The following is a 25,043-nucleotide window of genomic DNA, read 5'->3' as shown; positions in this document are numbered from 1 at the left end:
AGAAATAGGTGGGCAGACCTCGGGCCTTTGAGGTCAGGGCGACCAAGGCCCGGTCGGCAGGACCGGTGGTAGGCGCCGACTGGTTGCCGCAGGACTGCCCCTTGCGCCCTTGGTCCCCGCCACCCCTCGCAGGGCAACCCGGGCTGTGGGATGGCGAGACCTTCCCGTCAAGCGGCCCGAACTGGGCCAAGGTGGGAGGCGGTGTGCACATGCAAATACAGCGGAGCATGCTGGGAGCAGCCGTGCCTGACCTGAAAGCCCCCTGCGGCCAGGGCCCGGGGCCTCAGGGCGGGAGCGGGACAGGAGGGGCGCTGAGGGACCTTGGCAGGGCCTCCTGCCATATCGGTGGCCCTGCACATGAGGAGGAAGGGCCTGGGCGGCCAAGTAGGGCACCTGGAGCCAAAGCAGCCCCACAACCCACCCCCGCCATCGAAGGCTGGTGGGGGGAAGGGCCCGAAGGAAGGCCGGGGCTTAGCCTGGGAGCCCTTTGGCTCCCGGTTTTGGGCCCCAGTCGGGCGCGTGGTGCCTCCGAGTCGTGGCAGGGGGCACCGGGGACCCCGCCAAAGGCCCTTGCACCCCTCTGTCGCTCCGTGGGGGCACGGCACGGGAAAGCGAGCGCTCTCCTGGCAGGGCCTCTCGGCCTTGGCGACAGACCCTGTCGGATCGGGCGGGTGGCCGAGTGCACGGCGAGCGGACCGTCCCCGTCTGGCAGGTCCCCCGGCGCCCCGGATGCGGCGGTGCTGTCTGGGGCCCGCAGGAAGGAAAAGGGCGGTGGTGGGGGCGGCAGCAGCCGCAGGGAGGTCCCGGGGGCCACGAAAATATGGAACGCTTCACGAATTTGCGTGTCATCCTTGCGCAGGGGCCATGCTAATCTTCTCTGTATCGTTCCAATTTTAGTGTATGTACTGCCGAAGCAAGCACAAAGGGTGGGCAGGGTTGGCAGCTAGAAATAGGTGGGCAGGCCTCGGGCCTTTGAGGTCAGGGCGACCAAGGCCCGGTCGGCAGGACCGGTGGCAGGCGCCGACTGGTTGCCGCAGGACTGCCCCTTGCGCCCTTGGTCCCCACCACCCCTCGCAGGGCAACCCGGGCTGTGGGATGGCAGGACCTTCCCGTCAAGCGGCCTGAACTGGGCCAAGGTGGGAGGCGGTGTGCACATGCAAATACACCGGAGCATGCTGGGAGCAGCCGTGCCTGGCCTGGAAGCCCCCTGCGGCCAGGTGCCGGGGCCCCAAGGCCCAGGGCGGGAGCGGGACAGGGACAGGAGGTGCGCTGAGGGACCTTGGCAGGGCCTCCCGCCATACCGGTGGCCCTGCACATGAGGAGGAAGGGCCTGGGCGGCCAAGTAGGGCACCTGGAGCCAAAGCAGCCCCCCCAACCCACCCCCGCCAGCGCAGACTGGTGGGGGGAGGGGGCCGAAGGAAGGCCGAGGCTTGGCCTGGGGGCCCTTTGGCTCCTGGTCTTGGGCCCCTGTCGGCCGTCAGGGCAGGCGCGTGCTGCCTCCGAGCCGTGGCGGGGGGCACCAGGGACCCCGCCAAAGGCCCTTGCACCCCTCCGTCGCTCCGTGGGGGCGCGGCACGGAAAAGCGAGCCCTCTCTTGGCAGGGCCTCTCGGCCTTGGCGGCAGACCCTGTCGGATCGGGCGGGTGGCCGAGTGCACGGCGAGCGGACCGTCCCCGTCTGGCAGGTCCCCCGGCGCCCCGGATGCGGCGGTGCTGCCTGGGGCCCGCAGGAAGGAAAAGGGCGGTGGTGGGGGCGGCAGCAGCCGCAGGGAGGTCCCGGGGGCCACGAAAATATGGAACGCTTCACGAATTTGCGTGTCATCCTTGCGCAGGGGCCATGCTAATCTTCTCTGTATCGTTCCAATTTTAGTATATGTGCTGCCGAAGCAAGCACAAAGGGTGGGCAAGGTTGGCAGCTAGAAATAGGTGGGCAGACCTCGGGCCTTTGAGGTCAGGGCGACCAAGGCCCGGTCGGCAGGACCGGTGGTAGGCGCCGACTGGTTGCCGCAGGACTGCCCCTTGCGCCCTTGGTCCCCGCCACCCCTCGCAGGGCAACCCGGGCTGTGGGATGGCGAGACCTTCCCGTCAAGCGGCCCGAACTGGGCCAAGGTGGGAGGCGGTGTGCACATGCAAATACAGCGGAGCATGCTGGGAGCAGCCGTGCCTGACCTGAAAGCCCCCTGCGGCCAGGGCCCGGGGCCTCAGGGCGGGAGCGGGACAGGAGGCGCGCTGAGGGACCTTGGCAGGGCCTCCTGCCATATCGGTGGCCCTGCACATGAGGAGGAAGGGCCTGGGCGGCCAAGTAGGGCACCTGGAGCCAAAGCAGCCCCACAACCCACCCCCGCCATCGAAGGCTGGTGGGGGGAAGGGCCCGAAGGAAGGCCGGGGCTTAGCCTGGGAGCCCTTTGGCTCCCGGTTTTGGGCCCCAGTCGGGCGCGTGGTGCCTCCGAGTCGTGGCAGGGGGCACCGGGGACCCCGCCAAAGGCCCTTGCACCCCTCTGTCGCTCCGTGGGGGCACGGCACGGGAAAGCGAGCGCTCTCCTGGCAGGGCCTCTCGGCCTTGGCGACAGACCCTGTCGGATCGGGCGGGTGGCCGAGTGCACGGCGAGCGGACCGTCCCCGTCTGGCAGGTCCCCCGGCGCCCCGGATGCGGCGGTGCTGTCTGGGGCCCGCAGGAAGGAAAAGGGCAGTGGTGGGGGCGGCAGCAGCCGCAGGGAGGTCCCGGGGGCCACGAAAATATGGAACGCTTCACGAATTTGCGTGTCATCCTTGCGCAGGGGCCATGCTAATCTTCTCTGTATCGTTCCAATTTTAGTATATGTACTGCCGAAGCAAGCACAAAGGGTGGGCAGGGTTGGCAGCTAGAAATAGGTGGGCAGGCCTCGGGCCTTTGAGGTCAGGGCGACCAAGGCCCGGTCGGCAGGACCGGTGGCAGGCGCCGACTGGTTGCCGCAGGACTGCCCCTTGCGCCCTTGGTCCCCACCACCCCTCGCAGGGCAACCCGGGCTGTGGGATGGCAGGACCTTCCCGTCAAGCGGCCTGAACTGGGCCAAGGTGGGAGGCGGTGTGCACATGCAAATACACCGGAGCATGCTGGGAGCAGCCGTGCCTGGCCTGGAAGCCCCCTGCGGCCAGGTGCCGGGGCCCCAAGGCCCAGGGCGGGAGCGGGACAGGGACAGGAGGTGCGCTGAGGGACCTTGGCAGGGCCTCCCGCCATACCGGTGGCCCTGCACATGAGGAGGAAGGGCCTGGGCGGCCAAGTAGGGCACCTGGAGCCAAAGCAGCCCCCCCAACCCACCCCCGCCAGCGCAGACTGGTGGGGGGAGGGGGCCGAAGGAAGGCCGAGGCTTGGCCTGGGGGCCCTTTGGCTCCTGGTCTTGGGCCCCTGTCGGCCGTCAGGGCAGGCGCGTGCTGCCTCCGAGCCGTGGCGGGGGGCACCAGGGACCCCGCCAAAGGCCCTTGCACCCCTCCGTCGCTCCGTGGGGGCGCGGCACGGAAAAGCGAGCCCTCTCTTGGCAGGGCCTCTCGGCCTTGGCGGCAGACCCTGTCGGATCGGGCGGGTGGCCGAGTGCACGGCGAGCGGACCGTCCCCGTCTGGCAGGTCCCCCGGCGCCCCGGATGCGGCGGTGCTGCCTGGGGCCCGCAGGAAGGAAAAGGGCGGTGGTGGGGGCGGCAGCAGCCGCAGGGAGGTCCCGGGGGCCACGAAAATATGGAACGCTTCACGAATTTGCGTGTCATCCTTGCGCAGGGGCCATGCTAATCTTCTCTGTATCGTTCCAATTTTAGTATATGTGCTGCCGAAGCAAGCACAAAGGGTGGGCAGGGTTAGCAGCTAGAAATAGGTGGGCAGACCTCGGGCCTTTGAGGTCAGGGCGACCAAGGCCCGGTCGGCAGGACCGGTGGTAGGCGCCGACTGGTTGCCGCAGGACTGCCCCTTGCGCCCTTGGTCCCCGCCACCCCTCGCAGGGCAACCCGGGCTGTGGGATGGCGAGACCTTCCCGTCAAGCGGCCCGAACTGGGCCAAGGTGGGAGGCGGTGTGCACATGCAAATACAGCGGAGCATGCTGGGAGCAGCCGTGCCTGACCTGAAAGCCCCCTGCGGCCAGGGCCCGGGGCCTCAGGGCGGGAGCGGGACAGGAGGCGCGCTGAGGGACCTTGGCAGGGCCTCCTGCCATATCGGTGGCCCTGCACATGAGGAGGAAGGGCCTGGGCGGCCAAGTAGGGCACCTGGAGCCAAAGCAGCCCCACAACCCACCCCCGCCATCGAAGGCTGGTGGGGGGAAGGGCCCGAAGGAAGGCCGGGGCTTAGCCTGGGAGCCCTTTGGCTCCCGGTTTTGGGCCCCAGTCGGGCGCGTGGTGCCTCCGAGTCGTGGCAGGGGGCACCGGGGACCCCGCCAAAGGCCCTTGCACCCCTCTGTCGCTCCGTGGGGGCACGGCACGGGAAAGCGAGCGCTCTCCTGGCAGGGCCTCTCGGCCTTGGCGACAGACCCTGTCGGATCGGGCGGGTGGCCGAGTGCACGGCGAGCGGACCGTCCCCGTCTGGCAGGTCCCCCGGCGCCCCGGATGCGGCGGTGCTGTCTGGGGCCCGCAGGAAGGAAAAGGGCGGTGGTGGGGGCGGCAGCAGCCGCAGGGAGGTCCCGGGGGCCACGAAAATATGGAACGCTTCACGAATTTGCGTGTCATCCTTGCGCAGGGGCCATGCTAATCTTCTCTGTATCGTTCCAATTTTAGTGTATGTACTGCCGAAGCAAGCACAAAGGGTGGGCAGGGTTGGCAGCTAGAAATAGGTGGGCAGGCCTCGGGCCTTTGAGGTCAGGGCGACCAAGGCCCGGTCGGCAGGACCGGTGGCAGGCGCCGACTGGTTGCCGCAGGACTGCCCCTTGCGCCCTTGGTCCCCACCACCCCTCGCAGGGCAACCCGGGCTGTGGGATGGCAGGACCTTCCCGTCAAGCGGCCTGAACTGGGCCAAGGTGGGAGGCGGTGTGCACATGCAAATACACCGGAGCATGCTGGGAGCAGCCGTGCCTGGCCTGGAAGCCCCCTGCGGCCAGGTGCCGGGGCCCCAAGGCCCAGGGCGGGAGCGGGACAGGGACAGGAGGTGCGCTGAGGGACCTTGGCAGGGCCTCCCGCCATACCGGTGGCCCTGCACATGAGGAGGAAGGGCCTGGGCGGCCAAGTAGGGCACCTGGAGCCAAAGCAGCCCCCCCCAACCCACCCCCGCCAGCGCAGACTGGTGGGGGGAGGGGGCCGAAGGAAGGCCGAGGCTTGGCCTGGGGGCCCTTTGGCTCCTGGTCTTGGGCCCCTGTCGGCCGTCAGGGCAGGCGCGTGCTGCCTCCGAGCCGTGGCGGGGGGCACCAGGGACCCCGCCAAAGGCCCTTGCACCCCTCCGTCGCTCCGTGGGGGCGCGGCACGGAAAAGCGAGCCCTCTCTTGGCAGGGCCTCTCGGCCTTGGCGGCAGACCCTGTCGGATCGGGCGGGTGGCCGAGTGCACGGCGAGCGGACCGTCCCCGTCTGGCAGGTCCCCCGGCGCCCCGGATGCGGCGGTGCTGCCTGGGGCCCGCAGGAAGGAAAAGGGCGGTGGTGGGGGCGGCAGCAGCCGCAGGGAGGTCCCGGGGGCCACGAAAATATGGAACGCTTCACGAATTTGCGTGTCATCCTTGCGCAGGGGCCATGCTAATCTTCTCTGTATCGTTCCAATTTTAGTATATGTGCTGCCGAAGCAAGCACAAAGGGTGGGCAGGGTTGGCAGCTAGAAATAGGTGGGCAGACCTCGGGCCTTTGAGGTCAGGGCGACCAAGGCCCGGTCGGCAGGACCGGTGGTAGGCGCCGACTGGTTGCCGCAGGACTGCCCCTTGCGCCCTTGGTCCCCGCCACCCCTCGCAGGGCAACCCGGGCTGTGGGATGGCGAGACCTTCCCGTCAAGCGGCCCGAACTGGGCCAAGGTGGGAGGCGGTGTGCACATGCAAATACAGCGGAGCATGCTGGGAGCAGCCGTGCCTGACCTGAAAGCCCCCTGCGGCCAGGGCCCGGGGCCTCAGGGCGGGAGCGGGACAGGAGGGGCGCTGAGGGACCTTGGCAGGGCCTCCTGCCATATCGGTGGCCCTGCACATGAGGAGGAAGGGCCTGGGCGGCCAAGTAGGGCACCTGGAGCCAAAGCAGCCCCACAACCCACCCCCGCCATCGAAGGCTGGTGGGGGGAAGGGCCCGAAGGAAGGCCGGGGCTTAGCCTGGGAGCCCTTTGGCTCCCGGTTTTGGGCCCCAGTCGGGCGCGTGGTGCCTCCGAGTCGTGGCAGGGGGCACCGGGGACCCCGCCAAAGGCCCTTGCACCCCTCTGTCGCTCCGTGGGGGCACGGCACGGGAAAGCGAGCGCTCTCCTGGCAGGGCCTCTCGGCCTTGGCGACAGACCCTGTCGGATCGGGCGGGTGGCCGAGTGCACGGCGAGCGGACCGTCCCCGTCTGGCAGGTCCCCCGGCGCCCCGGATGCGGCGGTGCTGTCTGGGGCCCGCAGGAAGGAAAAGGGCGGTGGTGGGGGCGGCAGCAGCCGCAGGGAGGTCCCGGGGGCCACGAAAATATGGAACGCTTCACGAATTTGCGTGTCATCCTTGCGCAGGGGCCATGCTAATCTTCTCTGTATCGTTCCAATTTTAGTGTATGTACTGCCGAAGCAAGCACAAAGGGTGGGCAGGGTTGGCAGCTAGAAATAGGTGGGCAGGCCTCGGGCCTTTGAGGTCAGGGCGACCAAGGCCCGGTCGGCAGGACCGGTGGCAGGCGCCGACTGGTTGCCGCAGGACTGCCCCTTGCGCCCTTGGTCCCCACCACCCCTCGCAGGGCAACCCGGGCTGTGGGATGGCAGGACCTTCCCGTCAAGCGGCCTGAACTGGGCCAAGGTGGGAGGCGGTGTGCACATGCAAATACACCGGAGCATGCTGGGAGCAGCCGTGCCTGGCCTGGAAGCCCCCTGCGGCCAGGTGCCGGGGCCCCAAGGCCCAGGGCGGGAGCGGGACAGGGACAGGAGGTGCGCTGAGGGACCTTGGCAGGGCCTCCCGCCATACCGGTGGCCCTGCACATGAGGAGGAAGGGCCTGGGCGGCCAAGTAGGGCACCTGGAGCCAAAGCAGCCCCCCCAACCCACCCCCGCCAGCGCAGACTGGTGGGGGGAGGGGGCCGAAGGAAGGCCGAGGCTTGGCCTGGGGGCCCTTTGGCTCCTGGTCTTGGGCCCCTGTCGGCCGTCAGGGCAGGCGCGTGCTGCCTCCGAGCCGTGGCGGGGGGCACCAGGGACCCCGCCAAAGGCCCTTGCACCCCTCCGTCGCTCCGTGGGGGCGCGGCACGGAAAAGCGAGCCCTCTCTTGGCAGGGCCTCTCGGCCTTGGCGGCAGACCCTGTCGGATCGGGCGGGTGGCCGAGTGCACGGCGAGCGGACCGTCCCCGTCTGGCAGGTCCCCCGGCGCCCCGGATGCGGCGGTGCTGCCTGGGGCCCGCAGGAAGGAAAAGGGCGGTGGTGGGGGCGGCAGCAGCCGCAGGGAGGTCCCGGGGGCCACGAAAATATGGAACGCTTCACGAATTTGCGTGTCATCCTTGCGCAGGGGCCATGCTAATCTTCTCTGTATCGTTCCAATTTTAGTATATGTGCTGCCGAAGCAAGCACAAAGGGTGGGCAGGGTTGGCAGCTAGAAATAGGTGGGCAGACCTCGGGCCTTTGAGGTCAGGGCGACCAAGGCCCGGTCGGCAGGACCGGTGGTAGGCGCCGACTGGTTGCCGCAGGACTGCCCCTTGCGCCCTTGGTCCCCGCCACCCCTCGCAGGGCAACCCGGGCTGTGGGATGGCGAGACCTTCCCGTCAAGCGGCCCGAACTGGGCCAAGGTGGGAGGCGGTGTGCACATGCAAATACAGCGGAGCATGCTGGGAGCAGCCGTGCCTGACCTGAAAGCCCCCTGCGGCCAGGGCCCGGGGCCTCAGGGCGGGAGCGGGACAGGAGGCGCGCTGAGGGACCTTGGCAGGGCCTCCTGCCATATCGGTGGCCCTGCACATGAGGAGGAAGGGCCTGGGCGGCCAAGTAGGGCACCTGGAGCCAAAGCAGCCCCACAACCCACCCCCGCCATCGAAGGCTGGTGGGGGGAAGGGCCCGAAGGAAGGCCGGGGCTTAGCCTGGGAGCCCTTTGGCTCCCGGTTTTGGGCCCCAGTCGGGCGCGTGGTGCCTCCGAGTCGTGGCAGGGGGCACCGGGGACCCCGCCAAAGGCCCTTGCACCCCTCTGTCGCTCCGTGGGGGCACGGCACGGGAAAGCGAGCCCTCTCCTGGCAGGGCCTCTCGGCCTTGGCGACAGACCCTGTCGGATCGGGCGGGTGGCCGAGTGCACGGCGAGCGGACCGTCCCCGTCTGGCAGGTCCCCCGGCGCCCCGGATGCGGCGGTGCTGTCTGGGGCCCGCAGGAAGGAAAAGGGCGGTGGTGGGGGCGGCAGCAGCCGCAGGGAGGTCCCGGGGGCCACGAAAATATGGAACGCTTCACGAATTTGCGTGTCATCCTTGCGCAGGGGCCATGCTAATCTTCTCTGTATCGTTCCAATTTTAGTATATGTACTGCCGAAGCAAGCACAAAGGGTGGGCAGGGTTGGCAGCTAGAAATAGGTGGGCAGGCCTCGGGCCTTTGAGGTCAGGGCGACCAAGGCCCGGTCGGCAGGACCGGTGGCAGGCGCCGACTGGTTGCCGCAGGACTGCCCCTTGCGCCCTTGGTCCCCACCACCCCTCGCAGGGCAACCCGGGCTGTGGGATGGCAGGACCTTCCCGTCAAGCGGCCTGAACTGGGCCAAGGTGGGAGGCGGTGTGCACATGCAAATACACCGGAGCATGCTGGGAGCAGCCGTGCCTGGCCTGGAAGCCCCCTGCGGCCAGGTGCCGGGGCCCCAAGGCCCAGGGCGGGAGCGGGACAGGGACAGGAGGTGCGCTGAGGGACCTTGGCAGGGCCTCCCGCCATACCGGTGGCCCTGCACATGAGGAGGAAGGGCCTGGGCGGCCAAGTAGGGCACCTGGAGCCAAAGCAGCCCCCCCAACCCACCCCCGCCAGCGCAGACTGGTGGGGGGAGGGGGCCGAAGGAAGGCCGAGGCTTGGCCTGGGGGCCCTTTGGCTCCTGGTCTTGGGCCCCTGTCGGCCGTCAGGGCAGGCGCGTGCTGCCTCCGAGCCGTGGCGGGGGGCACCAGGGACCCCGCCAAAGGCCCTTGCACCCCTCCGTCGCTCCGTGGGGGCGCGGCACGGAAAAGCGAGCCCTCTCTTGGCAGGGCCTCTCGGCCTTGGCGGCAGACCCTGTCGGATCGGGCGGGTGGCCGAGTGCACGGCGAGCGGACCGTCCCCGTCTGGCAGGTCCCCCGGCGCCCCGGATGCGGCGGTGCTGCCTGGGGCCCGCAGGAAGGAAAAGGGCGGTGGTGGGGGCGGCAGCAGCCGCAGGGAGGTCCCGGGGGCCACGAAAATATGGAACGCTTCACGAATTTGCGTGTCATCCTTGCGCAGGGGCCATGCTAATCTTCTCTGTATCGTTCCAATTTTAGTATATGTGCTGCCGAAGCAAGCACAAAGGGTGGGCAAGGTTGGCAGCTAGAAATAGGTGGGCAGACCTCGGGCCTTTGAGGTCAGGGCGACCAAGGCCCGGTCGGCAGGACCGGTGGTAGGCGCCGACTGGTTGCCGCAGGACTGCCCCTTGCGCCCTTGGTCCCCGCCACCCCTCGCAGGGCAACCCGGGCTGTGGGATGGCGAGACCTTCCCGTCAAGCGGCCCGAACTGGGCCAAGGTGGGAGGCGGTGTGCACATGCAAATACAGCGGAGCATGCTGGGAGCAGCCGTGCCTGACCTGAAAGCCCCCTGCGGCCAGGGCCCGGGGCCTCAGGGCGGGAGCGGGACAGGAGGCGCGCTGAGGGACCTTGGCAGGGCCTCCTGCCATATCGGTGGCCCTGCACATGAGGAGGAAGGGCCTGGGCGGCCAAGTAGGGCACCTGGAGCCAAAGCAGCCCCACAACCCACCCCCGCCATCGAAGGCTGGTGGGGGGAAGGGCCCGAAGGAAGGCCGGGGCTTAGCCTGGGAGCCCTTTGGCTCCCGGTTTTGGGCCCCAGTCGGGCGCGTGGTGCCTCCGAGTCGTGGCAGGGGGCACCGGGGACCCCGCCAAAGGCCCTTGCACCCCTCTGTCGCTCCGTGGGGGCACGGCACGGGAAAGCGAGCGCTCTCCTGGCAGGGCCTCTCGGCCTTGGCGACAGACCCTGTCGGATCGGGCGGGTGGCCGAGTGCACGGCGAGCGGACCGTCCCCGTCTGGCAGGTCCCCCGGCGCCCCGGATGCGGCGGTGCTGTCTGGGGCCCGCAGGAAGGAAAAGGGCAGTGGTGGGGGCGGCAGCAGCCGCAGGGAGGTCCCGGGGGCCACGAAAATATGGAACGCTTCACGAATTTGCGTGTCATCCTTGCGCAGGGGCCATGCTAATCTTCTCTGTATCGTTCCAATTTTAGTATATGTACTGCCGAAGCAAGCACAAAGGGTGGGCAGGGTTGGCAGCTAGAAATAGGTGGGCAGGCCTCGGGCCTTTGAGGTCAGGGCGACCAAGGCCCGGTCGGCAGGACCGGTGGCAGGCGCCGACTGGTTGCCGCAGGACTGCCCCTTGCGCCCTTGGTCCCCACCACCCCTCGCAGGGCAACCCGGGCTGTGGGATGGCAGGACCTTCCCGTCAAGCGGCCTGAACTGGGCCAAGGTGGGAGGCGGTGTGCACATGCAAATACACCGGAGCATGCTGGGAGCAGCCGTGCCTGGCCTGGAAGCCCCCTGCGGCCAGGTGCCGGGGCCCCAAGGCCCGGGGCGGGAGCGGGACAGGGACAGGAGGTGCGCTGAGGGACCTTGGCAGGGCCTCCCGCCATACCGGTGGCCCTGCACATGAGGAGGAAGGGCCTGGGCGGCCAAGTAGGGCACCTGGAGCCAAAGCAGCCCCCCCAACCCACCCCCGCCAGCGCAGACTGGTGGGGGGAGGGGGCCGAAGGAAGGCCGAGGCTTGGCCTGGGGGCCCTTTGGCTCCTGGTCTTGGGCCCCTGTCGGCCGTCAGGGCAGGCGCGTGCTGCCTCCGAGCCGTGGCGGGGGGCACCAGGGACCCCGCCAAAGGCCCTTGCACCCCTCCGTCGCTCCGTGGGGGCGCGGCACGGAAAAGCGAGCCCTCTCTTGGCAGGGCCTCTCGGCCTTGGCGGCAGACCCTGTCGGATCGGGCGGGTGGCCGAGTGCACGGCGAGCGGACCGTCCCCGTCTGGCAGGTCCCCCGGCGCCCCGGATGCGGCGGTGCTGCCTGGGGCCCGCAGGAAGGAAAAGGGCGGTGGTGGGGGCGGCAGCAGCCGCAGGGAGGTCCCGGGGGCCACGAAAATATGGAACGCTTCACGAATTTGCGTGTCATCCTTGCGCAGGGGCCATGCTAATCTTCTCTGTATCGTTCCAATTTTAGTATATGTGCTGCCGAAGCAAGCACAAAGGGTGGGCAAGGTTGGCAGCTAGAAATAGGTGGGCAGACCTCGGGCCTTTGAGGTCAGGGCGACCAAGGCCCGGTCGGCAGGACCGGTGGTAGGCGCCGACTGGTTGCCGCAGGACTGCCCCTTGCGCCCTTGGTCCCCGCCACCCCTCGCAGGGCAACCCGGGCTGTGGGATGGCGAGACCTTCCCGTCAAGCGGCCCGAACTGGGCCAAGGTGGGAGGCGGTGTGCACATGCAAATACAGCGGAGCATGCTGGGAGCAGCCGTGCCTGACCTGAAAGCCCCCTGCGGCCAGGGCCCGGGGCCTCAGGGCGGGAGCGGGACAGGAGGCGCGCTGAGGGACCTTGGCAGGGCCTCCTGCCATATCGGTGGCCCTGCACATGAGGAGGAAGGGCCTGGGCGGCCAAGTAGGGCACCTGGAGCCAAAGCAGCCCCACAACCCACCCCCGCCATCGAAGGCTGGTGGGGGGAAGGGCCCGAAGGAAGGCCGGGGCTTAGCCTGGGAGCCCTTTGGCTCCCGGTTTTGGGCCCCAGTCGGGCGCGTGGTGCCTCCGAGTCGTGGCAGGGGGCACCGGGGACCCCGCCAAAGGCCCTTGCACCCCTCTGTCGCTCCGTGGGGGCACGGCACGGGAAAGCGAGCGCTCTCCTGGCAGGGCCTCTCGGCCTTGGCGACAGACCCTGTCGGATCGGGCGGGTGGCCGAGTGCACGGCGAGCGGACCGTCCCCGTCTGGCAGGTCCCCCGGCGCCCCGGATGCGGCGGTGCTGTCTGGGGCCCGCAGGAAGGAAAAGGGCAGTGGTGGGGGCGGCAGCAGCCGCAGGGAGGTCCCGGGGGCCACGAAAATATGGAACGCTTCACGAATTTGCGTGTCATCCTTGCGCAGGGGCCATGCTAATCTTCTCTGTATCGTTCCAATTTTAGTATATGTACTGCCGAAGCAAGCACAAAGGGTGGGCAGGGTTGGCAGCTAGAAATAGGTGGGCAGGCCTCGGGCCTTTGAGGTCAGGGCGACCAAGGCCCGGTCGGCAGGACCGGTGGCAGGCGCCGACTGGTTGCCGCAGGACTGCCCCTTGCGCCCTTGGTCCCCACCACCCCTCGCAGGGCAACCCGGGCTGTGGGATGGCAGGACCTTCCCGTCAAGCGGCCTGAACTGGGCCAAGGTGGGAGGCGGTGTGCACATGCAAATACACCGGAGCATGCTGGGAGCAGCCGTGCCTGGCCTGGAAGCCCCCTGCGGCCAGGTGCCGGGGCCCCAAGGCCCGGGGCGGGAGCGGGACAGGGACAGGAGGTGCGCTGAGGGACCTTGGCAGGGCCTCCCGCCATACCGGTGGCCCTGCACATGAGGAGGAAGGGCCTGGGCGGCCAAGTAGGGCACCTGGAGCCAAAGCAGCCCCCCCAACCCACCCCCGCCAGCGCAGACTGGTGGGGGGAGGGGGCCGAAGGAAGGCCGAGGCTTGGCCTGGGGGCCCTTTGGCTCCTGGTCTTGGGCCCCTGTCGGCCGTCAGGGCAGGCGCGTGCTGCCTCCGAGCCGTGGCGGGGGGCACCAGGGACCCCGCCAAAGGCCCTTGCACCCCTCCGTCGCTCCGTGGGGGCGCGGCACGGAAAAGCGAGCCCTCTCTTGGCAGGGCCTCTCGGCCTTGGCGGCAGACCCTGTCGGATCGGGCGGGTGGCCGAGTGCACGGCGAGCGGACCGTCCCCGTCTGGCAGGTCCCCCGGCGCCCCGGATGCGGCGGTGCTGCCTGGGGCCCGCAGGAAGGAAAAGGGCGGTGGTGGGGGCGGCAGCAGCCGCAGGGAGGTCCCGGGGGCCACGAAAATATGGAACGCTTCACGAATTTGCGTGTCATCCTTGCGCAGGGGCCATGCTAATCTTCTCTGTATCGTTCCAATTTTAGTATATGTGCTGCCGAAGCAAGCACAAAGGGTGGGCAGGGTTGGCAGCTAGAAATAGGTGGGCAGACCTCGGGCCTTTGAGGTCAGGGCGACCAAGGCCCGGTCGGCAGGACCGGTGGTAGGCGCCGACTGGTTGCCGCAGGACTGCCCCTTGCGCCCTTGGTCCCCGCCACCCCTCGCAGGGCAACCCGGGCTGTGGGATGGCGAGACCTTCCCGTCAAGCGGCCCGAACTGGGCCAAGGTGGGAGGCGGTGTGCACATGCAAATACAGCGGAGCATGCTGGGAGCAGCCGTGCCTGACCTGAAAGCCCCCTGCGGCCAGGGCCCGGGGCCTCAGGGCGGGAGCGGGACAGGAGGCGCGCTGAGGGACCTTGGCAGGGCCTCCTGCCATATCGGTGGCCCTGCACATGAGGAGGAAGGGCCTGGGCGGCCAAGTAGGGCACCTGGAGCCAAAGCAGCCCCACAACCCACCCCCGCCATCGAAGGCTGGTGGGGGGAAGGGCCCGAAGGAAGGCCGGGGCTTAGCCTGGGAGCCCTTTGGCTCCCGGTTTTGGGCCCCAGTCGGGCGCGTGGTGCCTCCGAGTCGTGGCAGGGGGCACCGGGGACCCCGCCAAAGGCCCTTGCACCCCTCTGTCGCTCCGTGGGGGCACGGCACGGGAAAGCGAGCGCTCTCCTGGCAGGGCCTCTCGGCCTTGGCGACAGACCCTGTCGGATCGGGCGGGTGGCCGAGTGCACGGCGAGCGGACCGTCCCCGTCTGGCAGGTCCCCCGGCGCCCCGGATGCGGCGGTGCTGTCTGGGGCCCGCAGGAAGGAAAAGGGCGGTGGTGGGGGCGGCAGCAGCCGCAGGGAGGTCCCGGGGGCCACGAAAATATGGAACGCTTCACGAATTTGCGTGTCATCCTTGCGCAGGGGCCATGCTAATCTTCTCTGTATCGTTCCAATTTTAGTATATGTACTGCCGAAGCAAGCACAAAGGGTGGGCAGGGTTGGCAGCTAGAAATAGGTGGGCAGGCCTCGGGCCTTTGAGGTCAGGGCGACCAAGGCCCGGTCGGCAGGACCGGTGGCAGGCGCCGACTGGTTGCCGCAGGACTGCCCCTTGCGCCCTTGGTCCCCACCACCCCTCGCAGGGCAACCCGGGCTGTGGGATGGCAGGACCTTCCCGTCAAGCGGCCTGAACTGGGCCAAGGTGGGAGGCGGTGTGCACATGCAAATACACCGGAGCATGCTGGGAGCAGCCGTGCCTGGCCTGGAAGCCCCCTGCGGCCAGGTGCCGGGGCCCCAAGGCCCAGGGCGGGAGCGGGACAGGGACAGGAGGTGCGCTGAGGGACCTTGGCAGGGCCTCCCGCCATACCGGTGGCCCTGCACATGAGGAGGAAGGGCCTGGGCGGCCAAGTAGGGCACCTGGAGCCAAAGCAGCCCCCCCAACCCACCCCCGCCAGCGCAGACTGGTGGGGGGAGGGGGCCGAAGGAAGGCCGAGGCTTGGCCTGGGGGCCCTTTGGCTCCTGGTCTTGGGCCCCTGTCGGCCGTCAGGGCAGGCGCGTGCTGCCTCCGAGCCGTGGCGGGGGGCACCAGGGACCCCGCCAAAGGCCCTTGCACCCCTCCGTCGCTCCGTGGGGGCGCGGCACGGAAAAGCGAGCCCTCTCTTGGCAGGGCCTCTCGGCCTTGGCGGCAGACCCTGTCGGATCGGGCGGGTGGCCGAGTGCACGGCGAGCGGACCGTCCCCGTCTGGCAGGTCCCCCGGCGCCCCGGATGCGGCGGTGCTGCCTGGGGCCCGCAGGAAGGAAAAGGGCGGTGGTGGGGGCGGCAGCAGCCGCAGGGAGGTCCCGGGGGCCACGAAAATATGGAACGCTTCACGAATTTGCGTGTCATCCTTGCGCAGGGGCCATGCTAATCTTCTCTGTATCGTTCCAATTTTAGTATATGTGCTGCCGAAGCAAGCACAAAGGGTGGGCAAGGTTGGCAGCTAGAAATAGGTGGGCAGACCTCGGGCCTTTGAGGTCAGGGCGACCAAGGCCCGGTCGGCAGGACCGGTGGTAGGCGCCGACTGGTTGCCGCAGGACTGCCCCTTGCGCCCTTGGTCCCCGCCACCCCTCGCAGGGCAACCCGGGCTGTGGGATGGCGAGACCTTCCCGTCAAGCGGCCCGAACTGGGCCAAGGTGGGAGGCGGTGTGCACATGCAAATACAGCGGAGCATGCTGGGAGCAGCCGTGCCTGACCTGAAAGCCCCCTGCGGCCAGGGCCCGGGGCCTCAGGGCGGGAGCGGGACAGGAGGCGCGCTGAGGGACCTTGGCAGGGCCTCCTGCCATATCGGTGGCCCTGCACATGAGGAGGAAGGGCCTGGGCGGCCAAGTAGGGCACCTGGAGCCAAAGCAGCCCCACAACCCACCCCCGCCATCGAAGGCTGGTGGGGGGAAGGGCCCGAAGGAAGGCCGGGGCTTAGCCTGGGAGCCCTTTGGCTCCCGGTTTTGGGCCCCAGTCGGGCGCGTGGTGCCTCCGAGTCGTGGCAGGGGGCACCGGGGACCCCGCCAAAGGCCCTTGCACCCCTCTGTCGCTCCGTGGGGGCACGGCACGGGAAAGCGAGCGCTCTCCTGGCAGGGCCTCTCGGCCTTGGCGACAGACCCTGTCGGATCGGGCGGGTGGCCGAGTGCACGGCGAGCGGACCGTCCCCGTCTGGCAGGTCCCCCGGCGCCCCGGATGCGGCGGTGCTGTCTGGGGCCCGCAGGAAGGAAAAGGGCAGTGGTGGGGGCGGCAGCAGCCGCAGGGAGGTCCCGGGGGCCACGAAAATATGGAACGCTTCACGAATTTGCGTGTCATCCTTGCGCAGGGGCCATGCTAATCTTCTCTGTATCGTTCCAATTTTAGTATATGTACTGCCGAAGCAAGCACAAAGGGTGGGCAGGGTTGGCAGCTAGAAATAGGTGGGCAGGCCTCGGGCCTTTGAGGTCAGGGCGACCAAGGCCCGGTCGGCAGGACCGGTGGCAGGCGCCGACTGGTTGCCGCAGGACTGCCCCTTGCGCCCTTGGTCCCCACCACCCCTCGCAGGGCAACCCGGGCTGTGGGATGGCAGGACCTTCCCGTCAAGCGGCCTGAACTGGGCCAAGGTGGGAGGCGGTGTGCACATGCAAATACACCGGAGCATGCTGGGAGCAGCCGTGCCTGGCCTGGAAGCCCCCTGCGGCCAGGTGCCGGGGCCCCAAGGCCCGGGGCGGGAGCGGGACAGGGACAGGAGGTGCGCTGAGGGACCTTGGCAGGGCCTCCCGCCATACCGGTGGCCCTGCACATGAGGAGGAAGGGCCTGGGCGGCCAAGTAGGGCACCTGGAGCCAAAGCAGCCCCCCCAACCCACCCCCGCCAGCGCAGACTGGTGGGGGGAGGGGGCCGAAGGAAGGCCGAGGCTTGGCCTGGGGGCCCTTTGGCTCCTGGTCTTGGGCCCCTGTCGGCCGTCAGGGCAGGCGCGTGCTGCCTCCGAGCCGTGGCGGGGGGCACCAGGGACCCCGCCAAAGGCCCTTGCACCCCTCCGTCGCTCCGTGGGGGCGCGGCACGGAAAAGCGAGCCCTCTCTTGGCAGGGCCTCTCGGCCTTGGCGGCAGACCCTGTCGGATCGGGCGGGTGGCCGAGTGCACGGCGAGCGGACCGTCCCCGTCTGGCAGGTCCCCCGGCGCCCCGGATGCGGCGGTGCTGCCTGGGGCCCGCAGGAAGGAAAAGGGCGGTGGTGGGGGCGGCAGCAGCCGCAGGGAGGTCCCGGGGGCCACGAAAATATGGAACGCTTCACGAATTTGCGTGTCATCCTTGCGCAGGGGCCATGCTAATCTTCTCTGTATCGTTCCAATTTTAGTATATGTGCTGCCGAAGCAAGCACAAAGGGTGGGCAGGGTTGGCAGCTAGAAATAGGTGGGCAGACCTCGGGCCTTTGAGGTCAGGGCGACCAAGGCCCGGTCGGCAGGACCGGTGGTAGGCGCCGACTGGTTGCCGCAGGACTGCCCCTTGCGCCCTTGGTCCCCGCCACCCCTCGCAGGGCAACCCGGGCTGTGGGATGGCGAGACCTTCCCGTCAAGCGGCCCGAACTGGGCCAAGGTGGGAGGCGGTGTGCACATGCAAATACAGCGGAGCATGCTGGGAGCAGCCGTGCCTGACCTGAAAGCCCCCTGCGGCCAGGGCCCGGGGCCTCAGGGCGGGAGCGGGACAGGAGGCGCGCTGAGGGACCTTGGCAGGGCCTCCTGCCATATCGGTGGCCCTGCACATGAGGAGGAAGGGCCTGGGCGGCCAAGTAGGGCACCTGGAGCCAAAGCAGCCCCACAACCCACCCCCGCCATCGAAGGCTGGTGGGGGGAAGGGCCCGAAGGAAGGCCGGGGCTTAGCCTGGGAGCCCTTTGGCTCCCGGTTTTGGGCCCCAGTCGGGCGCGTGGTGCCTCCGAGTCGTGGCAGGGGGCACCGGGGACCCCGCCAAAGGCCCTTGCACCCCTCTGTCGCTCCGTGGGGGCACGGCACGGGAAAGCGAGCGCTCTCCTGGCAGGGCCTCTCGGCCTTGGCGACAGACCCTGTCGGATCGGGCGGGTGGCCGAGTGCACGGCGAGCGGACCGTCCCCGTCTGGCAGGTCCCCCGGCGCCCCGGATGCGGCGGTGCTGCCTGGGGCCCGCAGGAAGGAAAAGGGCGGTGGTGGGGGCGGCAGCAGCCGCAGGGAGGTCCCGGGGGCCACGAAAATATGGAACGCTTCACGAATTTGCGTGTCATCCTTGCGCAGGGGCCATGCTAATCTTCTCTGTATCGTTCCAATTTTAGTATATGTGCTGCCGAAGCAAGCACAAAGGGTGGGCAGGGTTGGCAGCTAGAAATAGGTGGGCAGACCTCGGGCCTTTGAGGTCAGGGCGACCAAGGCCCGGTCGGCAGGACCGGTGGTAGGCGCCGACTGGTTGCCGCAGGACTGCCCCTTGCGCCCTTGGTCCCCGCCACCCCTCGCAGGGCAACCCGGGCTGTGGGATGGCGAGACCTTCCCGTCAAGCGGCCCGAACTGGGCCAAGGTGGGAGGCGGTGTGCACATGCAAATACAGCGGAGCATGCTGGGAGCAGCCGTGCCTGACCTGAAAGCCCCCTGCGGCCAGGGCCCGGGGCCTCAGGGCGGGAGCGGGACAGGAGGCGCGCTGAGGGACCTTGGCAGGGCCTCCTGCCATATCGGTGGCCCTGCACATGAGGAGGAAGGGCCTGGGCGGCCAAGTAGGGCACCTGGAGCCAAAGCAGCCCCACAACCCACCCCCGCCATCGAAGGCTGGTGGGGGGAAGGGCCCGAAGGAAGGCCGGGGCTTAGCCTGGGAGCCCTTTGGCTCCCGGTTTTGGGCCCCAGTCGGGCGCGTGGTGCCTCCGAGTCGTGGCAGGGGGCACCGGGGACCCCGCCAAAGGCCCTTGCACCCCTCTGTCGCTCCGTGGGGGCACGGCACGGGAAAGCGAGCCCTCTCCTGGCAGGGCCTCTCGGCCTTGGCGACAGACCCTGTCGGATCGGGCGGGTGGCCGAGTGCACGGCGAGCGGACCGTCCCCGTCTGGCAGGTCCCCCGGCGCCCCGGATGCGGCGGTGCTGTCTGGGGCCCGCAGGAAGGAAAAGGGCGGTGGTGGGGGCGGCAGCAGCCGCAGGGAGGTCCCGGGGGCCACGAAAATATGGAACGCTTCACGAATTTGCGTGTCATCCTTGCGCAGGGGCCATGCTAATCTTCTCTGTATCGTTCCAATTTTAGTATATGTACTGCCGAAGCAAGCACAAAGGGTGGGCAGGGTTGGCAGCTAGAAATAGGTGGGCAGGCCTCGGGCCTTTGAGGTCAGGGCGACCAAGGCCCGGTCGGCAGGACCGGTGGCAGGCGCCGACTGGTTGCCGCAGGACTGCCCCTTGCGCCCTTGGTCCCCACCACCCCTCGCAGGGCAACCCGGGCTGTGGGATGGCAGGACCTTCCCGTCAAGCGGCCTGAACTGGGCCAAGGTGGGAGGCGGTGTGCACATGCAAATACACCGGAGCATGCTGGGAGCAGCCGTGCCTGGCCTGGAAGCCCCCTGCGGCCAGGTGCCGGGGCCCCAAGGCCCAGGGCGGGAGCGGGACAGGGACAGGAGGTGCGCTGAGGGACCTTGGCAGGGCCTCCCGCCATACCGGTGGCCCTGCACATGAGGAGGAAGGGCCTGGGCGGCCAAGTAGGGCACCTGGAGCCAAAGCAGCCCCCCCAACCCACCCCCGCCAGCGCAGACTGGTGGGGGGAGGGGGCCGAAGGAAGGCCGAGGCTTGGCCTGGGGGCCCTTTGGCTCCTGGTCTTGGGCCCCTGTCGGCCGTCAGGGCAGGCGCGTGCTGCCTCCGAGCCGTGGCGGGGGGCACCAGGGACCCCGCCAAAGGCCCTTGCACCCCTCCGTCGCTCCGTGGGGGCGCGGCACGGAAAAGCGAGCCCTCTCTTGGCAGGGCCTCTCGGCCTTGGCGGCAGACCCTGTCGGATCGGGCGGGTGGCCGAGTGCACGGCGAGCGGACCGTCCCCGTCTGGCAGGTCCCCCGGCGCCCCGGATGCGGCGGTGCTGCCTGGGGCCCGCAGGAAGGAAAAGGGCGGTGGTGGGGGCGGCAGCAGCCGCAGGGAGGTCCCGGGGGCCACGAAAATATGGAACGCTTCACGAATTTGCGTGTCATCCTTGCGCAGGGGCCATGCTAATCTTCTCTGTATCGTTCCAATTTTAGTATATGTGCTGCCGAAGCAAGCACAAAGGGTGGGCAGGGTTGGCAGCTAGAAATAGGTGGGCAGACCTCGGGCCTTTGAGGTCAGGGCGACCAAGGCCCGGTCGGCAGGACCGGTGGTAGGCGCCGACTGGTTGCCGCAGGACTGCCCCTTGCGCCCTTGGTCCCCGCCACCCCTCGCAGGGCAACCCGGGCTGTGGGATGGCGAGACCTTCCCGTCAAGCGGCCCGAACTGGGCCAAGGTGGGAGGCGGTGTGCACATGCAAATACAGCGGAGCATGCTGGGAGCAGCCGTGCCTGACCTGAAAGCCCCCTGCGGCCAGGGCCCGGGGCCTCAGGGCGGGAGCGGGACAGGAGGCGCGCTGAGGGACCTTGGCAGGGCCTCCTGCCATATCGGTGGCCCTGCACATGAGGAGGAAGGGCCTGGGCGGCCAAGTAGGGCACCTGGAGCCAAAGCAGCCCCACAACCCACCCCCGCCATCGAAGGCTGGTGGGGGGAAGGGCCCGAAGGAAGGCCGGGGCTTAGCCTGGGAGCCCTTTGGCTCCCGGTTTTGGGCCCCAGTCGGGCGCGTGGTGCCTCCGAGTCGTGGCAGGGGGCACCGGGGACCCCGCCAAAGGCCCTTGCACCCCTCTGTCGCTCCGTGGGGGCACGGCACGGGAAAGCGAGCGCTCTCCTGGCAGGGCCTCTCGGCCTTGGCGACAGACCCTGTCGGATCGGGCGGGTGGCCGAGTGCACGGCGAGCGGACCGTCCCCGTCTGGCAGGTCCCCCGGCGCCCCGGATGCGGCGGTGCTGTCTGGGGCCCGCAGGAAGGAAAAGGGCGGTGGTGGGGGCGGCAGCAGCCGCAGGGAGGTCCCGGGGGCCACGAAAATATGGAACGCTTCACGAATTTGCGTGTCATCCTTGCGCAGGGGCCATGCTAATCTTCTCTGTATCGTTCCAATTTTAGTATATGTACTGCCGAAGCAAGCACAAAGGGTGGGCAGGGTTGGCAGCTAGAAATAGGTGGGCAGGCCTCGGGCCTTTGAGGTCAGGGCGACCAAGGCCCGGTCGGCAGGACCGGTGGCAGGCGCCGACTGGTTGCCGCAGGACTGCCCCTTGCGCCCTTGGTCCCCACCACCCCTCGCAGGGCAACCCGGGCTGTGGGATGGCAGGACCTTCCCGTCAAGCGGCCTGAACTGGGCCAAGGTGGGAGGCGGTGTGCACATGCAAATACACCGGAGCATGCTGGGAGCAGCCGTGCCTGGCCTGGAAGCCCCCTGCGGCCAGGTGCCGGGGCCCCAAGGCCCAGGGCGGGAGCGGGACAGGGACAGGAGGTGCGCTGAGGGACCTTGGCAGGGCCTCCCGCCATACCGGTGGCCCTGCACATGAGGAGGAAGGGCCTGGGCGGCCAAGTAGGGCACCTGGAGCCAAAGCAGCCCCCCCAACCCACCCCCGCCAGCGCAGACTGGTGGGGGGAGGGGGCCGAAGGAAGGCCGAGGCTTGGCCTGGGGGCCCTTTGGCTCCTGGTCTTGGGCCCCTGTCGGCCGTCAGGGCAGGCGCGTGCTGCCTCCGAGCCGTGGCGGGGGGCACCAGGGACCCCGCCAAAGGCCCTTGCACCCCTCCGTCGCTCCGTGGGGGCGCGGCACGGAAAAGCGAGCCCTCTCTTGGCAGGGCCTCTCGGCCTTGGCGGCAGACCCTGTCGGATCGGGCGGGTGGCCGAGTGCACGGCGAGCGGACCGTCCCCGTCTGGCAGGTCCCCCGGCGCCCCGGATGCGGCGGTGCTGCCTGGGGCCCGCAGGAAGGAAAAGGGCGGTGGTGGGGGCGGCAGCAGCCGCAGGGAGGTCCCGGGGGCCACGAAAATATGGAACGCTTCACGAATTTGCGTGTCATCCTTGCGCAGGGGCCATGCTAATCTTCTCTGTATCGTTCCAATTTTAGTATATGTGCTGCCGAAGCAAGCACAAAGGGTGGGCAAGGTTGGCAGCTAGAAATAGGTGGGCAGACCTCGGGCCTTTGAGGTCAGGGCGACCAAGGCCCGGTCGGCAGGACCGGTGGTAGGCGCCGACTGGTTGCCGCAGGACTGCCCCTTGCGCCCTTGGTCCCCGCCACCCCTCGCAGGGCAACCCGGGCTGTGGGATGGCGAGACCTTCCCGTCAAGCGGCCCGAACTGGGCCAAGGTGGGAGGCGGTGTGCACATGCAAATACAGCGGAGCATGCTGGGAGCAGCCGTGCCTGACCTGAAAGCCCCCTGCGGCCAGGGCCCGGGGCCTCAGGGCGGGAGCGGGACAGGAGGCGCGCTGAGGGACCTTGGCAGGGCCTCCTGCCATATCGGTGGCCCTGCACATGAGGAGGAAGGGCCTGGGCGGCCAAGTAGGGCACCTGGAGCCAAAGCAGCCCCACAACCCACCCCCGCCATCGAAGGCTGGTGGGGGGAAGGGCCCGAAGGAAGGCCGGGGCTTAGCCTGGGAGCCCTTTGGCTCCCGGTTTTGGGCCCCAGTCGGGCGCGTGGTGCCTCCGAGTCGTGGCAGGGGGCACCGGGGACCCCGCCAAAGGCCCTTGCACCCCTCTGTCGCTCCGTGGGGGCACGGCACGGGAAAGCGAGCGCTCTCCTGGCAGGGCCTCTCGGCCTTGGCGACAGACCCTGTCGGATCGGGCGGGTGGCCGAGTGCACGGCGAGCGGACCGTCCCCGTCTGGCAGGTCCCCCGGCGCCCCGGATGCGGCGGTGCTGTCTGGGGCCCGCAGGAAGGAAAAGGGCAGTGGTGGGGGCGGCAGCAGCCGCAGGGAGGTCCCGGGGGCCACGAAAATATGGAACGCTTCACGAATTTGCGTGTCATCCTTGCGCAGGGGCCATGCTAATCTTCTCTGTATCGTTCCAATTTTAGTATATGTACTGCCGAAGCAAGCACAAAGGGTGGGCAGGGTTGGCAGCTAGAAATAGGTGGGCAGGCCTCGGGCCTTTGAGGTCAGGGCGACCAAGGCCCGGTCGGCAGGACCGGTGGCAGGCGCCGACTGGTTGCCGCAGGACTGCCCCTTGCGCCCTTGGTCCCCACCACCCCTCGCAGGGCAACCCGGGCTGTGGGATGGCAGGACCTTCCCGTCAAGCGGCCTGAACTGGGCCAAGGTGGGAGGCGGTGTGCACATGCAAATACACCGGAGCATGCTGGGAGCAGCCGTGCCTGGCCTGGAAGCCCCCTGCGGCCAGGTGCCGGGGCCCCAAGGCCCGGGGCGGGAGCGGGACAGGGACAGGAGGTGCGCTGAGGGACCTTGGCAGGGCCTCCCGCCATACCGGTGGCCCTGCACATGAGGAGGAAGGGCCTGGGCGGCCAAGTAGGGCACCTGGAGCCAAAGCAGCCCCCCCAACCCACCCCCGCCAGCGCAGACTGGTGGGGGGAGGGGGCCGAAGGAAGGCCGAGGCTTGGCCTGGGAGCCCTTTGGCTCCTGGTCTTGGGCCCCTGTCGGCCGTCAGGGCAGGCGCGTGCTGCCTCCGAGCCGTGGCGGGGGGCACCAGGGACCCCGCCAAAGGCCCTTGCACCCCTCCGTCGCTCCGTGGGGGCGCGGCACGGAAAAGCGAGCCCTCTCTTGGCAGGGCCTCTCGGCCTTGGCGGCAGACCCTGTCGGATCGGGCGGGTGGCCGAGTGCACGGCGAGCGGACCGTCCCCGTCTGGCAGGTCCCCCGGCGCCCCGGATGCGGCGGTGCTGCCTGGGGCCCGCAGGAAGGAAAAGGGCGGTGGTGGGGGCGGCAGCAGCCGCAGGGAGGTCCCGGGGGCCACGAAAATATGGAACGCTTCACGAATTTGCGTGTCATCCTTGCGCAGGGGCCATGCTAATCTTCTCTGTATCGTTCCAATTTTAGTATATGTGCTGCCGAAGCAAGCACAAAGGGTGGGCAGGGTTGGCAGCTAGAAATAGGTGGGCAGACCTCGGGCCTTTGAGGTCAGGGCGACCAAGGCCCGGTCGGCAGGACCGGTGGTAGGCGCCGACTGGTTGCCGCAGGACTGCCCCTTGCGCCCTTGGTCCCCGCCACCCCTCGCAGGGCAACCCGGGCTGTGGGATGGCGAGACCTTCCCGTCAAGCGGCCCGAACTGGGCCAAGGTGGGAGGCGGTGTGCACATGCAAATACAGCGGAGCATGCTGGGAGCAGCCGTGCCTGACCTGAAAGCCCCCTGCGGCCAGGGCCCGGGGCCTCAGGGCGGGAGCGGGACAGGAGGCGCGCTGAGGGACCTTGGCAGGGCCTCCTGCCATATCGGTGGCCCTGCACATGAGGAGGAAGGGCCTGGGCGGCCAAGTAGGGCACCTGGAGCCAAAGCAGCCCCACAACCCACCCCCGCCATCGAAGGCTGGTGGGGGGAAGGGCCCGAAGGAAGGCCGGGGCTTAGCCTGGGAGCCCTTTGGCTCCCGGTTTTGGGCCCCAGTCGGGCGCGTGGTGCCTCCGAGTCGTGGCAGGGGGCACCGGGGACCCCGCCAAAGGCCCTTGCACCCCTCTGTCGCTCCGTGGGGGCACGGCACGGGAAAGCGAGCGCTCTCCTGGCAGGGCCTCTCGGCCTTGGCGACAGACCCTGTCGGATCGGGCGGGTGGCCGAGTGCACGGCGAGCGGACCGTCCCCGTCTGGCAGGTCCCCCGGCGCCCCGGATGCGGCGGTGCTGCCTGGGGCCCGCAGGAAGGAAAAGGGCGGTGGTGGGGGCGGCAGCAGCCGCAGGGAGGTCCCGGGGGCCACGAAAATATGGAACGCTTCACGAATTTGCGTGTCATCCTTGCGCAGGGGCCATGCTAATCTTCTCTGTATCGTTCCAATTTTAGTATATGTGCTGCCGAAGCAAGCACAAAGGGTGGGCAGGGTTGGCAGCTAGAAATAGGTGGGCAGACCTCGGGCCTTTGAGGTCAGGGCGACCAAGGCCCGGTCGGCAGGACCGGTGGTAGGCGCCGACTGGTTGCCGCAGGACTGCCCCTTGCGCCCTTGGTCCCCGCCACCCCTCGCAGGGCAACCCGGGCTGTGGGATGGCGAGAC

General features: G+C 69.2%; 26 non-coding genes across 26 annotated transcripts; all 26 read right to left on the bottom strand.

Moving 5' to 3' along the window:
• Positions 1-814: 814 nt before the first annotated feature.
• Positions 815-921, bottom strand: LOC132252322 (U6 spliceosomal RNA). Its single transcript, XR_009464217.1, has one exon. It is a non-coding gene; the product is annotated as a U6 spliceosomal RNA (small nuclear RNA).
• An 864-nt stretch (positions 922-1,785) lies between these two features.
• LOC132252390 (U6 spliceosomal RNA) lies at positions 1,786-1,892 on the bottom strand. Its single transcript, XR_009464284.1, has one exon. It is a non-coding gene; the product is annotated as a U6 spliceosomal RNA (small nuclear RNA).
• Positions 1,893-2,730: 838 nt separating this feature from the next.
• On the bottom strand, positions 2,731-2,837 carry LOC132252288 (U6 spliceosomal RNA). Its single transcript, XR_009464183.1, has one exon. It is a non-coding gene; the product is annotated as a U6 spliceosomal RNA (small nuclear RNA).
• Positions 2,838-3,701: 864 nt separating this feature from the next.
• Positions 3,702-3,808, bottom strand: LOC132252389 (U6 spliceosomal RNA). Its single transcript, XR_009464283.1, has one exon. It is a non-coding gene; the product is annotated as a U6 spliceosomal RNA (small nuclear RNA).
• Positions 3,809-4,646: 838 nt separating this feature from the next.
• On the bottom strand, positions 4,647-4,753 carry LOC132252321 (U6 spliceosomal RNA). The gene has a single exon (XR_009464216.1). It is a non-coding gene; the product is annotated as a U6 spliceosomal RNA (small nuclear RNA).
• Positions 4,754-5,618: 865 nt separating this feature from the next.
• Positions 5,619-5,725, bottom strand: LOC132252388 (U6 spliceosomal RNA). Its single transcript, XR_009464282.1, has one exon. It is a non-coding gene; the product is annotated as a U6 spliceosomal RNA (small nuclear RNA).
• Positions 5,726-6,563: 838 nt separating this feature from the next.
• LOC132252319 (U6 spliceosomal RNA) lies at positions 6,564-6,670 on the bottom strand. Its single transcript, XR_009464214.1, has one exon. It is a non-coding gene; the product is annotated as a U6 spliceosomal RNA (small nuclear RNA).
• An 864-nt stretch (positions 6,671-7,534) lies between these two features.
• LOC132252387 (U6 spliceosomal RNA) lies at positions 7,535-7,641 on the bottom strand. The gene has a single exon (XR_009464281.1). It is a non-coding gene; the product is annotated as a U6 spliceosomal RNA (small nuclear RNA).
• An 838-nt stretch (positions 7,642-8,479) lies between these two features.
• Positions 8,480-8,586, bottom strand: LOC132252286 (U6 spliceosomal RNA). The gene has a single exon (XR_009464181.1). It is a non-coding gene; the product is annotated as a U6 spliceosomal RNA (small nuclear RNA).
• An 864-nt stretch (positions 8,587-9,450) lies between these two features.
• Positions 9,451-9,557, bottom strand: LOC132252386 (U6 spliceosomal RNA). The gene has a single exon (XR_009464280.1). It is a non-coding gene; the product is annotated as a U6 spliceosomal RNA (small nuclear RNA).
• An 838-nt stretch (positions 9,558-10,395) lies between these two features.
• Positions 10,396-10,502, bottom strand: LOC132252285 (U6 spliceosomal RNA). The gene has a single exon (XR_009464180.1). It is a non-coding gene; the product is annotated as a U6 spliceosomal RNA (small nuclear RNA).
• Positions 10,503-11,366: 864 nt separating this feature from the next.
• On the bottom strand, positions 11,367-11,473 carry LOC132252385 (U6 spliceosomal RNA). The gene has a single exon (XR_009464279.1). It is a non-coding gene; the product is annotated as a U6 spliceosomal RNA (small nuclear RNA).
• An 838-nt stretch (positions 11,474-12,311) lies between these two features.
• On the bottom strand, positions 12,312-12,418 carry LOC132252284 (U6 spliceosomal RNA). The gene has a single exon (XR_009464179.1). It is a non-coding gene; the product is annotated as a U6 spliceosomal RNA (small nuclear RNA).
• Positions 12,419-13,282: 864 nt separating this feature from the next.
• Positions 13,283-13,389, bottom strand: LOC132252384 (U6 spliceosomal RNA). The gene has a single exon (XR_009464278.1). It is a non-coding gene; the product is annotated as a U6 spliceosomal RNA (small nuclear RNA).
• Positions 13,390-14,227: 838 nt separating this feature from the next.
• Positions 14,228-14,334, bottom strand: LOC132252283 (U6 spliceosomal RNA). The gene has a single exon (XR_009464178.1). It is a non-coding gene; the product is annotated as a U6 spliceosomal RNA (small nuclear RNA).
• An 864-nt stretch (positions 14,335-15,198) lies between these two features.
• LOC132252383 (U6 spliceosomal RNA) lies at positions 15,199-15,305 on the bottom strand. Its single transcript, XR_009464277.1, has one exon. It is a non-coding gene; the product is annotated as a U6 spliceosomal RNA (small nuclear RNA).
• An 838-nt stretch (positions 15,306-16,143) lies between these two features.
• Positions 16,144-16,250, bottom strand: LOC132252282 (U6 spliceosomal RNA). The gene has a single exon (XR_009464177.1). It is a non-coding gene; the product is annotated as a U6 spliceosomal RNA (small nuclear RNA).
• Positions 16,251-17,114: 864 nt separating this feature from the next.
• LOC132252382 (U6 spliceosomal RNA) lies at positions 17,115-17,221 on the bottom strand. The gene has a single exon (XR_009464276.1). It is a non-coding gene; the product is annotated as a U6 spliceosomal RNA (small nuclear RNA).
• An 838-nt stretch (positions 17,222-18,059) lies between these two features.
• Positions 18,060-18,166, bottom strand: LOC132252381 (U6 spliceosomal RNA). Its single transcript, XR_009464275.1, has one exon. It is a non-coding gene; the product is annotated as a U6 spliceosomal RNA (small nuclear RNA).
• Positions 18,167-19,004: 838 nt separating this feature from the next.
• Positions 19,005-19,111, bottom strand: LOC132252281 (U6 spliceosomal RNA). Its single transcript, XR_009464176.1, has one exon. It is a non-coding gene; the product is annotated as a U6 spliceosomal RNA (small nuclear RNA).
• Positions 19,112-19,975: 864 nt separating this feature from the next.
• LOC132252380 (U6 spliceosomal RNA) lies at positions 19,976-20,082 on the bottom strand. Its single transcript, XR_009464274.1, has one exon. It is a non-coding gene; the product is annotated as a U6 spliceosomal RNA (small nuclear RNA).
• An 838-nt stretch (positions 20,083-20,920) lies between these two features.
• On the bottom strand, positions 20,921-21,027 carry LOC132252280 (U6 spliceosomal RNA). Its single transcript, XR_009464175.1, has one exon. It is a non-coding gene; the product is annotated as a U6 spliceosomal RNA (small nuclear RNA).
• Positions 21,028-21,891: 864 nt separating this feature from the next.
• LOC132252379 (U6 spliceosomal RNA) lies at positions 21,892-21,998 on the bottom strand. The gene has a single exon (XR_009464273.1). It is a non-coding gene; the product is annotated as a U6 spliceosomal RNA (small nuclear RNA).
• Positions 21,999-22,836: 838 nt separating this feature from the next.
• On the bottom strand, positions 22,837-22,943 carry LOC132252279 (U6 spliceosomal RNA). Its single transcript, XR_009464174.1, has one exon. It is a non-coding gene; the product is annotated as a U6 spliceosomal RNA (small nuclear RNA).
• An 864-nt stretch (positions 22,944-23,807) lies between these two features.
• Positions 23,808-23,914, bottom strand: LOC132252377 (U6 spliceosomal RNA). The gene has a single exon (XR_009464271.1). It is a non-coding gene; the product is annotated as a U6 spliceosomal RNA (small nuclear RNA).
• Positions 23,915-24,752: 838 nt separating this feature from the next.
• LOC132252366 (U6 spliceosomal RNA) lies at positions 24,753-24,859 on the bottom strand. The gene has a single exon (XR_009464260.1). It is a non-coding gene; the product is annotated as a U6 spliceosomal RNA (small nuclear RNA).
• Between the last annotated feature and the right edge of the window lie 184 nt (positions 24,860-25,043).

Source organism: Alligator mississippiensis, chromosome 8, assembly GCF_030867095.1.
Source record: "Alligator mississippiensis isolate rAllMis1 chromosome 8, rAllMis1, whole genome shotgun sequence".
Lineage (NCBI taxonomy): Eukaryota > Metazoa > Chordata > Crocodylia > Alligatoridae > Alligator > Alligator mississippiensis.
Note: the sequence above shows the minus strand (reverse complement) of the source record. Positions and strands in the feature narration are given on the sequence as shown.